We start from the raw sequence: 9580 nt of genomic DNA, 5'->3' as shown, positions 1-9580 counted from the left end.
AGGAGTCGGTCTACTTGTTGCGGACGTGATGCCTATATACATGATCATGCCTAGATAATCTCATAATTATTCGCTTTTCGATCAATTGCTCGACAGTAATTTGTTCACCCACCGTAATACTTATGCTATCTTGAGAGAAGCCTCTAGTGAAACCTATGCCCCCTTGGTCTATCTCTTATCATATTTGCTTTCAATCTACTTTTATTTGCATCTTTACTTTTTGCATCTATATTATAAAATACCAAAAATATATTTATCTTATCATACTATCTCTACCAGATCTCACTTTCGCAAGTGGTCGTGAAGGGATTGACAACCCCTTTATTGCGTTGGTTGCGAGTTCTTTGTTTGTTTGTGTAGGTGCATGGGACTTTTGAGGAGCCTCCTACTGGATTGATACCTTGGTTCTCAAAAACTGAGGGAAATACTTACGCTACTATTGCTGCATCACCCTTTCCTCTTCAAGGAAAACCAACGCAAGCTCAAGACGTAGCAGGGTCCCGAGCTGTGCGTCTAAAGCTAATGGTAACAGAAGGCGGGAGACACAATGTTACCCAGGTTCGGGCCCTCTCTATGGAGGTAATACCCTACTTCATGTTTGATTGATCTTGATGATATGAGTATTACAAGAGTTGATCTACCACGAGATCGTAGAGGCTAAACCCTAGAAGCTAGCCTATGATTTTGATTGTTGTTGTCCTACGGACTAAACCCTTCGGTTTATATAGACACCAGAGGGGGCTAGGGTTACATAGAGTCGGTTACAGAGAAGAAAATCTACATATCTGAATTGTCAAGCTTGCCTTCCACGCAAAGGAGAGTCCCACCCGGACACAGGACGAAGTCTTCAATCTTGTATCTTGATAGTCCAACAGTCCGGCAGAAGCATATAGTCCGGCTGTCCGAGGACCCCCTAATCCAGGACACCCTCAGCGGGCAAAAGCTTTGCTGGTTCTAGTAATTAAGAAGAAGATTGTTGCACAATTAATTATAAAAAATTGGGCAACTACTGCCCCGACATACCGTCCAACTGTCCCCTCCAGGACCGTCGCACCACTTCCAGGACCGCTGCCCCGACATACCGTCCAACTGTCCCCTCTAGGACGCGCCGACTGAGCCGACTATCCTGCTACCCAAGCAGCTCAGGACTGCCACCCAAACCATGCATAACTGCAACTCTACCTCTTGTGGAGCTACCACAACATCGCTTTCCAAGGCTACCGCCTTGGCGCACATCAACCGTCCGGGGCCGCCGCCCCGACATCCACCGACTTTGATGTGGAAGGCCTCACAACGATTGTCAACCTAGCTCTCCAAGGCGACGCTCCCAAGGAGGGAGCGATGAAGATGTCATCGTCGCCCGCTGCAGATAGACATCCAAAACTTAGGTTTTCACCCGGATCAAACTAGGCTGACATTTGAGCTGGAGCTTCACGAAGATGCCTCCAAGGAGGAAGGTGACGCCCACAAACGCCGTTATCTAAGGCACCAACCGAAGTCGAAGCAAGGATTTCACCCGAAGCTCAACCCTCCACTTCGAAGATCAAAGCACCCAAGGGCGTCCCGGCCCTCAAAGCTGTGCATTCTACACTGTGGTGTTTGGTGGCTAATGGCAGAAGACCAATGCGCACCGTGCGCAGTCCTCTTATATTTGCATTGTTGTATGTTCTACTTATAGATCCCTAAACGTTTGCCCATCACCAAAGGAGAAGTTCACGATCAGTCCAGCTCTAAAGAGAATCCCTGATCGATCCACTGCAGAGATTAAGTTTTATATTTTGGGAGAGAGGATCAAAATTGTTTTGATCACCGCAATTAAACGAAAATAAACTAAAACTACCAAAGCACATTACAAATTATTTCTCTATTTCATTTTTTAGTATTAAGATACCATTTTTACCCCTAAAAACATGATACTCATTGGATTGTTTTAGGTTGCATACTCCCGTTTACTTGCGTCCAAGTGCCATTCAATATCATCCATCATATTAGAGTGTCCGCGAAAAAAAGATTAGATTAACAGTGTCCCCTCACAGAAATTGGAATGATATGGAGAACCCGTGTTTTCACACTCGGCTTACAGGCAGATACTACACGTGTGGGCATTTGCACATCGCCCACACGCCTTCATCACCACTCATTTTGCCATGTATGAATAGATGACATCAACATGATTTTTTTTGGTTTTCGGCTTAAAAATGTTGTATCTCCTAAATAAAAAAGCGAACTAAAAATCCGTTTTCACCATTAAATCCGTCTCGACGAGATCTTCAAAACTAGACCCCATGTTGATATGTTTCGACGAATTTTTTATTGCCAGAAGTTGCCACGATGTTTACACTGCAGTTGCCATAGGGCTTAAACTAAAGTTGCCATGTGGCAATTTTAGTTTGTAGATCATGGCAATTTTAGTATTTTGATGATGACAACTCCAGTACATTGACCATGAAAATTAATTTTTGTATGAACCATGGCAATTTTACGTGCATGTATCATGGCAATTTTAGTTTATGGTTCATGGCAAGTCTAGTTTCTTAATTCCCCGTTTTATAAATGTCAAAATTTACTTTTAAATGTAGAAGAAAATAGCTGAAACATATCATGGCAACTTCAGTGTAAACATCATGGCAATTCATATGCAATAGACATGGCAACTTTTAATCCAAAAAAATTCATCAAAACATATCAACATGGGATCTAGTTTCGAAGATCTCATCGCGAGGGATTTAATGGTGAAAACGGATTTTCAATCGGATTTTTCGTTTAAGAGATAAAACATTTTAAAAACTGAAAATCCAAAAAGATTCCTGCATGCATGCATGCGATGACGTGGCAGTCTGTTTACATTAGAGACGTGTGGTGCATCTCCCTTCCTGCCACACGTGTGGCAGTTAGCGCGACCCATACTATATCCGTCCTGATTTATTAGTCCCTCTTGCATTTAGAGTCATATTTTGACCATAATTTTAACTAATAAAATATAAGTTATATGTAGCCAGAATAATATCACTGAAAATTATGTTCAATATGAATCCAAGGATATAATTTTTCGGGACATGCATTAACATTTTATCCGTTAAATCTATGGTTAAAATTTGACATGAAATAAGAAAGGGGGCCAATAAACCGGAACGGAGATAATACATGGCAACGTGTGATCTTTCTGTAGTGGCATGGCCCTGCCCGAGGATAACACACAAATTGAGATGTTTAACAGTAATAAAAGGTTCGGCCATTACTACTGCGCCAGTGTCCCCCCACCCCACCCGAGCAACCCAGGCAAAACCCTAGTCGCCGGGATAGTCACTCCTCCCCAAACCCCCCCCCCCCTTCTCGCTGCCGTCGGGCAAAGCCCGTGCGGCGGCGGGGGGGGGGCTTAGTTTTCTCTCCCTCGGCCTGGCTGTGCGGGGCTGCTCGGCCAGCGAGAGACATGGGGGCGACGCGGCAAGCTGGTGCGGCGGCGCGCATGACGCGGCAGGTCGCGGGCTAGCCAGGGAGGGTGAGTGTGCCGCTCCCGACTCGACTCTATAGCGCCCGGGGTGCGGGACGCCCGTGGACGGCGCCCCCTAGCTCGGATCTGCTGGCTGGCGGCCTTGCGGGCGGCTCCGGTGGCATCTGGGTTGATCTCGTCGTCCCCGGCCCGATCTGGAGGTGCTCGCGTGGCGCGAGGTGGTGGGGCATCATGGCGGTGAGAGGCTCGCGATGGTCGGGCCCGATACAGGTTCTGGCGGGTCTGCGGCCAGATCTCGCTGGCCGGCGGCGTCTGGTGGTGGTGTTGCTGGTGGATGCGGGTGGGTTCCCCATGAAGCGTGTCCACGTCCGACACTTGAAGTAGGGGCGCCGTCCAGTATATCGGTATTAGAGGAAGATTGGGCTGCCAGTTCCAACATGGGTGTCTGGTCCTTGCGCGCGGTGGTGCGAGCCCTCGGTTTTGGATTGGTTCCGCCCAGTTCTGGCGCGTGGCGGTGCGGGAAGGCCGGTTTGGGTGCCACCTTGGCTTTCCTTGTGTGTTGCGGTGCGGTCTATCGCCCAGATCTGCGCACGGAGGCAGAGGTTGGCCCGAACCGACTTTGGTTCGCCCAGGTCTTGCTGCGACGGTGCGGACCGGTTAGGTTGGCATGTGCTCACCTGGTTTCTGCATGCGGTGATGACAACCCCGTGTTTGGAAATGTGTGCTTGGTCTTGTTCTACCCGGTGGTATTGGGTTAGTCTCGGATCCGGGATGGTTGGTAGAAGACTCGGCTTCGGATGAAAATCCTGCATCGACCTTGTCGGTGCTGACGATAACCGAGGAGCTCGTTACTCTTATTACCTCATGGCTGAGGTCTTCGCGGTGAAAATCTAAGATCTGGTTTCGTCAGATCGGGTGACAGTGATGTTCTTGATATCACTTCCTCCTTGGAGGCGTCATCTTCAAGCCATCAACGATGGATTCCGATGATGTGCACGGTTGTTGGTGGAGCTTGGGTGTGTGGTTGTGCCAACTTGGTCCTTTTTCTCTTTCTTTTCTTTTGCACTAGCCTTTTTGCCGTGCTTTCCTCCTTTGGAGGTTTTTCTTTATTACCTCTTCCGATCAATGAATTTGGCAGATCTACTGCCAACATTCAAAGAGAAAACAATACTCCCTCCGTCTAGGTGTATAAGTCATCTTACGAAAATCAAATAATCCCAAAACACTTAGGCACGGTGCATTGACTTCTACCTCGTTTCTTGTTTCTTGACATATCAACCAATAAAAGATGAGGGGTGTGCATACTTTTAATGACTTGAGACTATCAAACACGACATGTAGTGGTTAGTTTATTGTATGCAATACTATTAATTAGCAAATAAGCATTAATGTGTCTCGTTTTCCCTTCCTCCTTGGTCACGGTGCACAACCTAAGATCACTTACTCACCTAGACAGAGGGAGTAATCAAAGGTTCACATTTATTTAAGCCTGACATAGAGAAGCTCATTATCTATAGAGATACTAAGCTCCCTCGAATTGAAGCGTTGTGGTGCTTCGAGGGTTGTGGGGTCACTAGGGCCCCACACGTAAGTGTGTTGTTTCGTTCTATTTATTCTTCTTTTTTATTTTTTTTATTTTTCCCGTTTTAATTCATAAGCACTTAATAAGATTTTTAAAAACATAGACATATTTAAAATTCTTCAAATTCGTTAATATTGATTAAATATGTGAATACTTTTAAGTTCATGGTCATTTAAAGTTTGTGAACATTTTTAAAAATTTGAAAACTATTTTTTGTGAACATTTTTGAAGCCATGAATATGTTTTAAATTCATGAATTTATCTAAACTTCATTGTTTTTAAAAGTCATAATATTTTTAAAGTTCCTTAAACATCATTTAATTTAACTAACCTTTTCAAATAAAGCTAGACATGCAATTTTTTCTGAGCTAGCAGTGAAGTGAGCGAAAAAAATAAACGAGCGAGCGGAGCGGCTAAGCTGAGCGAGCAAGAGCTTCGTGTGCTGACCTATGTGAACGCCACAATAACAATTTCATGGGTTTAGCATGAAATAAGAACTCCCAAGAAACTCAAACAATCACCACCGGGCTGACGCCAAGGCTAAAATGTGCAAAGGCTTCACAACCACAATCAAATCACAGTTAGTATGGTTTTTGTCCAATGATATTCCCGCGGGGCTCGTAGTTGCAGGTGATGAAGACGCCGAGGTTGTTGTTGCAGACGACGCGGGCGCAGCCGATGCTGGTGGACGCGCGCCACACCACCTGTGTGTAGTGCCCGCACACCTTCCCCGCCGCGCAGGTGTTGGAGCCGTAGTCGTAGTCCTTCTTCTTGCCCACCCACGCGTTCACCGCGTCCGCCGCCTTCCAGTCCGCGCCGGCCGACCCCCAGAAGATGTTCTCCCCGTACGGCCCGCCCGAATGCTGAAGCTTGCAGTCGTTGATCCTCTGGTTGGCGTAGCTCTGGGCGAACCCCTGAAGCTTCGTGCTCCAGCTCACCGCGCCCACGCCGACCGCGGCACGGGCAGCGTTGTGAGGTGAGAGGTAGTCCTGCGGCGAGTTCTGCGCCTGGGAAAGGTTGCTAGGGCGAGCAAGATGGCTAGCTTGGGCGTCTGCATTCTCCGGTTCGGTGTGCAAATAATTTCTACTATGTGCCTGCACGAGCTAGCTTTGCTTCTGTACGTATAGCTTGAGTATAGAGGTGTTTTTATAGTGGATTTGTGCGAGAGATTTCTGCAGTTTGCCTGGAAAGTCTAGCACCACATGGCAAGGAATTTTCTTGGAGTGGCAAAGAATTCCACGAACAAGACAGATGCATGAGGAAACTCGATCGATCGAGACTGTCATTTGGATTTTGTTACGAAAGGTCGGTGTAGCTAGTCTCCACTCTACGTAGGCCCCTATCCGGAAGGAGAACCCGCGAGGCCGTACGTGGGTGGCTAATGTATGTAACGTACGCATGGTTCCAGTAGGAGCATGTATATTTGGACTATTCCATTGCTTGCCCTCAAGTTGTTAGACCACGCCCGCGCGCTGCAGATCGTGTACTGCGGCTACTGCTAGAATGTGCGTACTTCATATATATTAGTGGATTCTTCAATGTCCACGTCACTTTCTTGTAGAAAGTTGTGACACAAGGGTATTTTCCTGTGGAAAATGGGACGTACACGCTAGCTAATTGCCTCTTTTTCTGTGGAAAATGGGACATACTTTGTCCCTTGTCTCCAACGCTTGATGATGCTTTCTATAATTAACGTAATCTTTTCGTTCAAGAAAATACTCTCATACATAATGTAATTCTCCCGTTTAAAGAATATACTCCCTCCGTCCTGTAATATAAGACACTTTTTGATGCTACATTAGTGTTAAAAAACGTCTTACATTATGGGACGGAGGGAGTATGATATTCTTCATAATTAATGTGATCTTTCCGTCCAAAAAAAAAACTCTCATAAGTAACTTAATTCTCCCGTCCAAAGAATACTAATAGAATGCACATGCGTTGCTAGGGCTACAATGCACATATAAATAAATAAAATAAATAATTATGGCCGTCTCGAAGGACGAAGCTCATTTCTTTCAGATATGTTCGGGCGTGTTTAGACAACAAATGGGTGCCCATCGGGCTCCCCAAAATCCATCCATCTGGATAGTCGAAGATGGCGGGTGACGCAAACCGATGTAAGATCGGAAAACAAAAAATTAAACGCCGATCAAAGCAACGACGAGAGTGAGAAAAACCCGAATCGAAAGATCGGGAAAAAGACTCTCTAGGGCAGTCGGTCAACACGATCGACGGATGAACCCTAGGTACGGGCGGCGTGGCCCCCGGCGGCGGTCATGAAGGCCGACCGCCCCGGAGGGCGGCGCGCAATGCGGAAGCGGCGGGCGGTGGCTAGGGTTTGAATCGGTTAGGCTGATATTATCTTAGAAGAGGAGGGGATTGGTGAAATTGTTCGTTGTATTGCTTAAGCCTCATGGTAATATATATATAGGAGTACAATAACCAACTTGGAGTACAAGACAACGCAGGACAAATCCTAGTCTATCTTATGTTTTCTTTTTCTTCTTTTATTGCCGTATCTATGTTTTCTAATGAATCAATATACTCAACAAAGACCGTGAAAAGAAAATACACGCGGCAGCCAGCCTCAGTATTTTGGAATATAAACAAAAGGTGTTAAAAACGAAGACATATGTGCTTGCAGAGGGAAAGTGTGTGGGTGGATGAGATGATTTTCTCTACCTCGTCGTCATCTCCTCCCGCCAATGGCATGTTGCATTCGACCACCTCGATTATGGTCGTGCAGTCTGACATGTCAGGAGTGCTTGCCACCATATTTTCCTCTGCGCCTTCACCTCCCCTATCAAGCTCTACCTGCAAGACATGTCCATGCCCAGATGTAGAGCAAGCTCTCACGGCGAGGGCCCTTGCCAGAAAACATTTATTAACCAAGAAAGAACTGGATGGATTGGTTCTCAAGTCTGAAACGACAAGCGTAAGTTTGCACTAAACGTAAAAGAAAAGGTGACCCTTGCCCTCAATATATACATCATTAGCTACGTTCTTTTAAGAAACATCTCATAAAATCGATTGCTGATAAATAGTTCCACCAACCACACTTTATATGGCTTACAACTCATATACTTGTCCATATATACATGCAACCATCGGGGTGAGTGGTTCTCTTCATGCTTCACGAGTCACTGAGTTTCACCACATAACACATTTTCCCATTACACCCTCTAATATCAACAATGCAAGACAAAACAAAGAGAAGATGCTAGCTTAGCTTGAGAATAGGAGACACCAGGGATGAAACACTTTGGATCGGACCGAAGAAACTTGCTCCAATCAGCGATGGTTCAACGCCGCACCATTCTCTGCTCTCCTACCTGATGGATGATAGAGTTCTTTATGATGAAGTTATGTAGGAACATAAGAGACAAATGTGGAGATACGTGCAATGTAACCAGGATATTATAACAAGTGTGTAGTTCATGGATTCCTTTGAGTCGTTGTCAGGTGATTGTTTTTTTTCCTTGAATGTTGGTAGGAGATTTGCCAAATTCGTTTGATTAGCAAGAGGAGAATACAGGCATGAAAAAAGCCCAAGTAGGGAAGGTACTGTAGAAAAAACATGGAAAAGTACGTGCATGTAGCACTACTACTACCCCAATCTACCTGCATGCATGTGCATGGGTACGTCTCATCGCCAAATAAGAATTCATATAAGAGAAATACAAAGCTATAATAATCATGCATATAAGAATTCAGAAAAGACTCAAATAATATTCATGGATAATATGATCATAAACCTACAATTCATCGATCTCAACAAACACACCGTAAAAAAGATGACATCGAATAGACCTCCAAGAACATCAAGGGGAACATTGTATTGAAGACCATAGAGAGAGAAGAAGGCATGTAACCACTAGTTATGGACCCGTAGGTCTGTGGTAAACTACTCACACATCATCGAAAGGGCAGCAAGGTTGATGTAGATCCCCTCCGTGATCGATCTCCCCTCCGGCAGAGTACTGGAGAGGCCTCCAGATGGGATCTCGCGAGAACAGAGACTTGCGGTGGCGGAAAAAGGGTTTCAGGTGGCTCCTTGATGTATTGGGAATATTTAGGTATTTACAGAGCTGGAATTAGGTCGGGAAGTGCCACGAGGGGCCCACAAGCCTGGGGGGGGGGGGCTGTGGCGCTCCTGGCAGGCATATCGCTGCCTCGTGGCACTTCAGGTCCTTGGTCTCAGAGGACCCGTCGGTGTAGGATGGTGATTGAGTTGGTGGAGAACGTTATTGGTGTGTTCCAATTTACCGGCGAGAGACCATGAATGCATTTATAGGCTTAGCTGTTACTTTTTTTAGAGAAAAGGCGCCGGCCGAACCCCAGAAGAGCTCGAACCTAGCCCGATTTTGAATTAATAAAGTCATCAACCGGCCAGTATTATTGGGGCACCACATTACAAAGGAAACGAATGCAAAGCAAAGTGAAAAGGAAGATACAAGGCACTAGGCAGAACAGCACAATGGCAACAGTTGGAGCACCGTTGCCGATGACCAGCAGTACGCCAACACCAACTAGCCAACTAAGTG

The 9580-nt window shown here is 45.9% G+C and overlaps 1 pseudogene; it reads right to left on the bottom strand.

Annotated features, from left to right (window-relative positions):
* Window positions 1-5546: 5546 nt before the first annotated feature.
* Window positions 5547-6090, bottom strand: LOC123160849 (pathogenesis-related protein 1-like; annotated as a pseudogene).
* Window positions 6091-9580: the final 3490 nt, after the last annotated feature.

Source organism: Triticum aestivum, chromosome 7B (genome assembly GCF_018294505.1).
Source record: "Triticum aestivum cultivar Chinese Spring chromosome 7B, IWGSC CS RefSeq v2.1, whole genome shotgun sequence".
Classification (NCBI taxonomy): domain Eukaryota; kingdom Viridiplantae; phylum Streptophyta; class Magnoliopsida; order Poales; family Poaceae; genus Triticum; species Triticum aestivum.
This window is presented reverse-complemented; position numbering and strand designations above follow the sequence as displayed.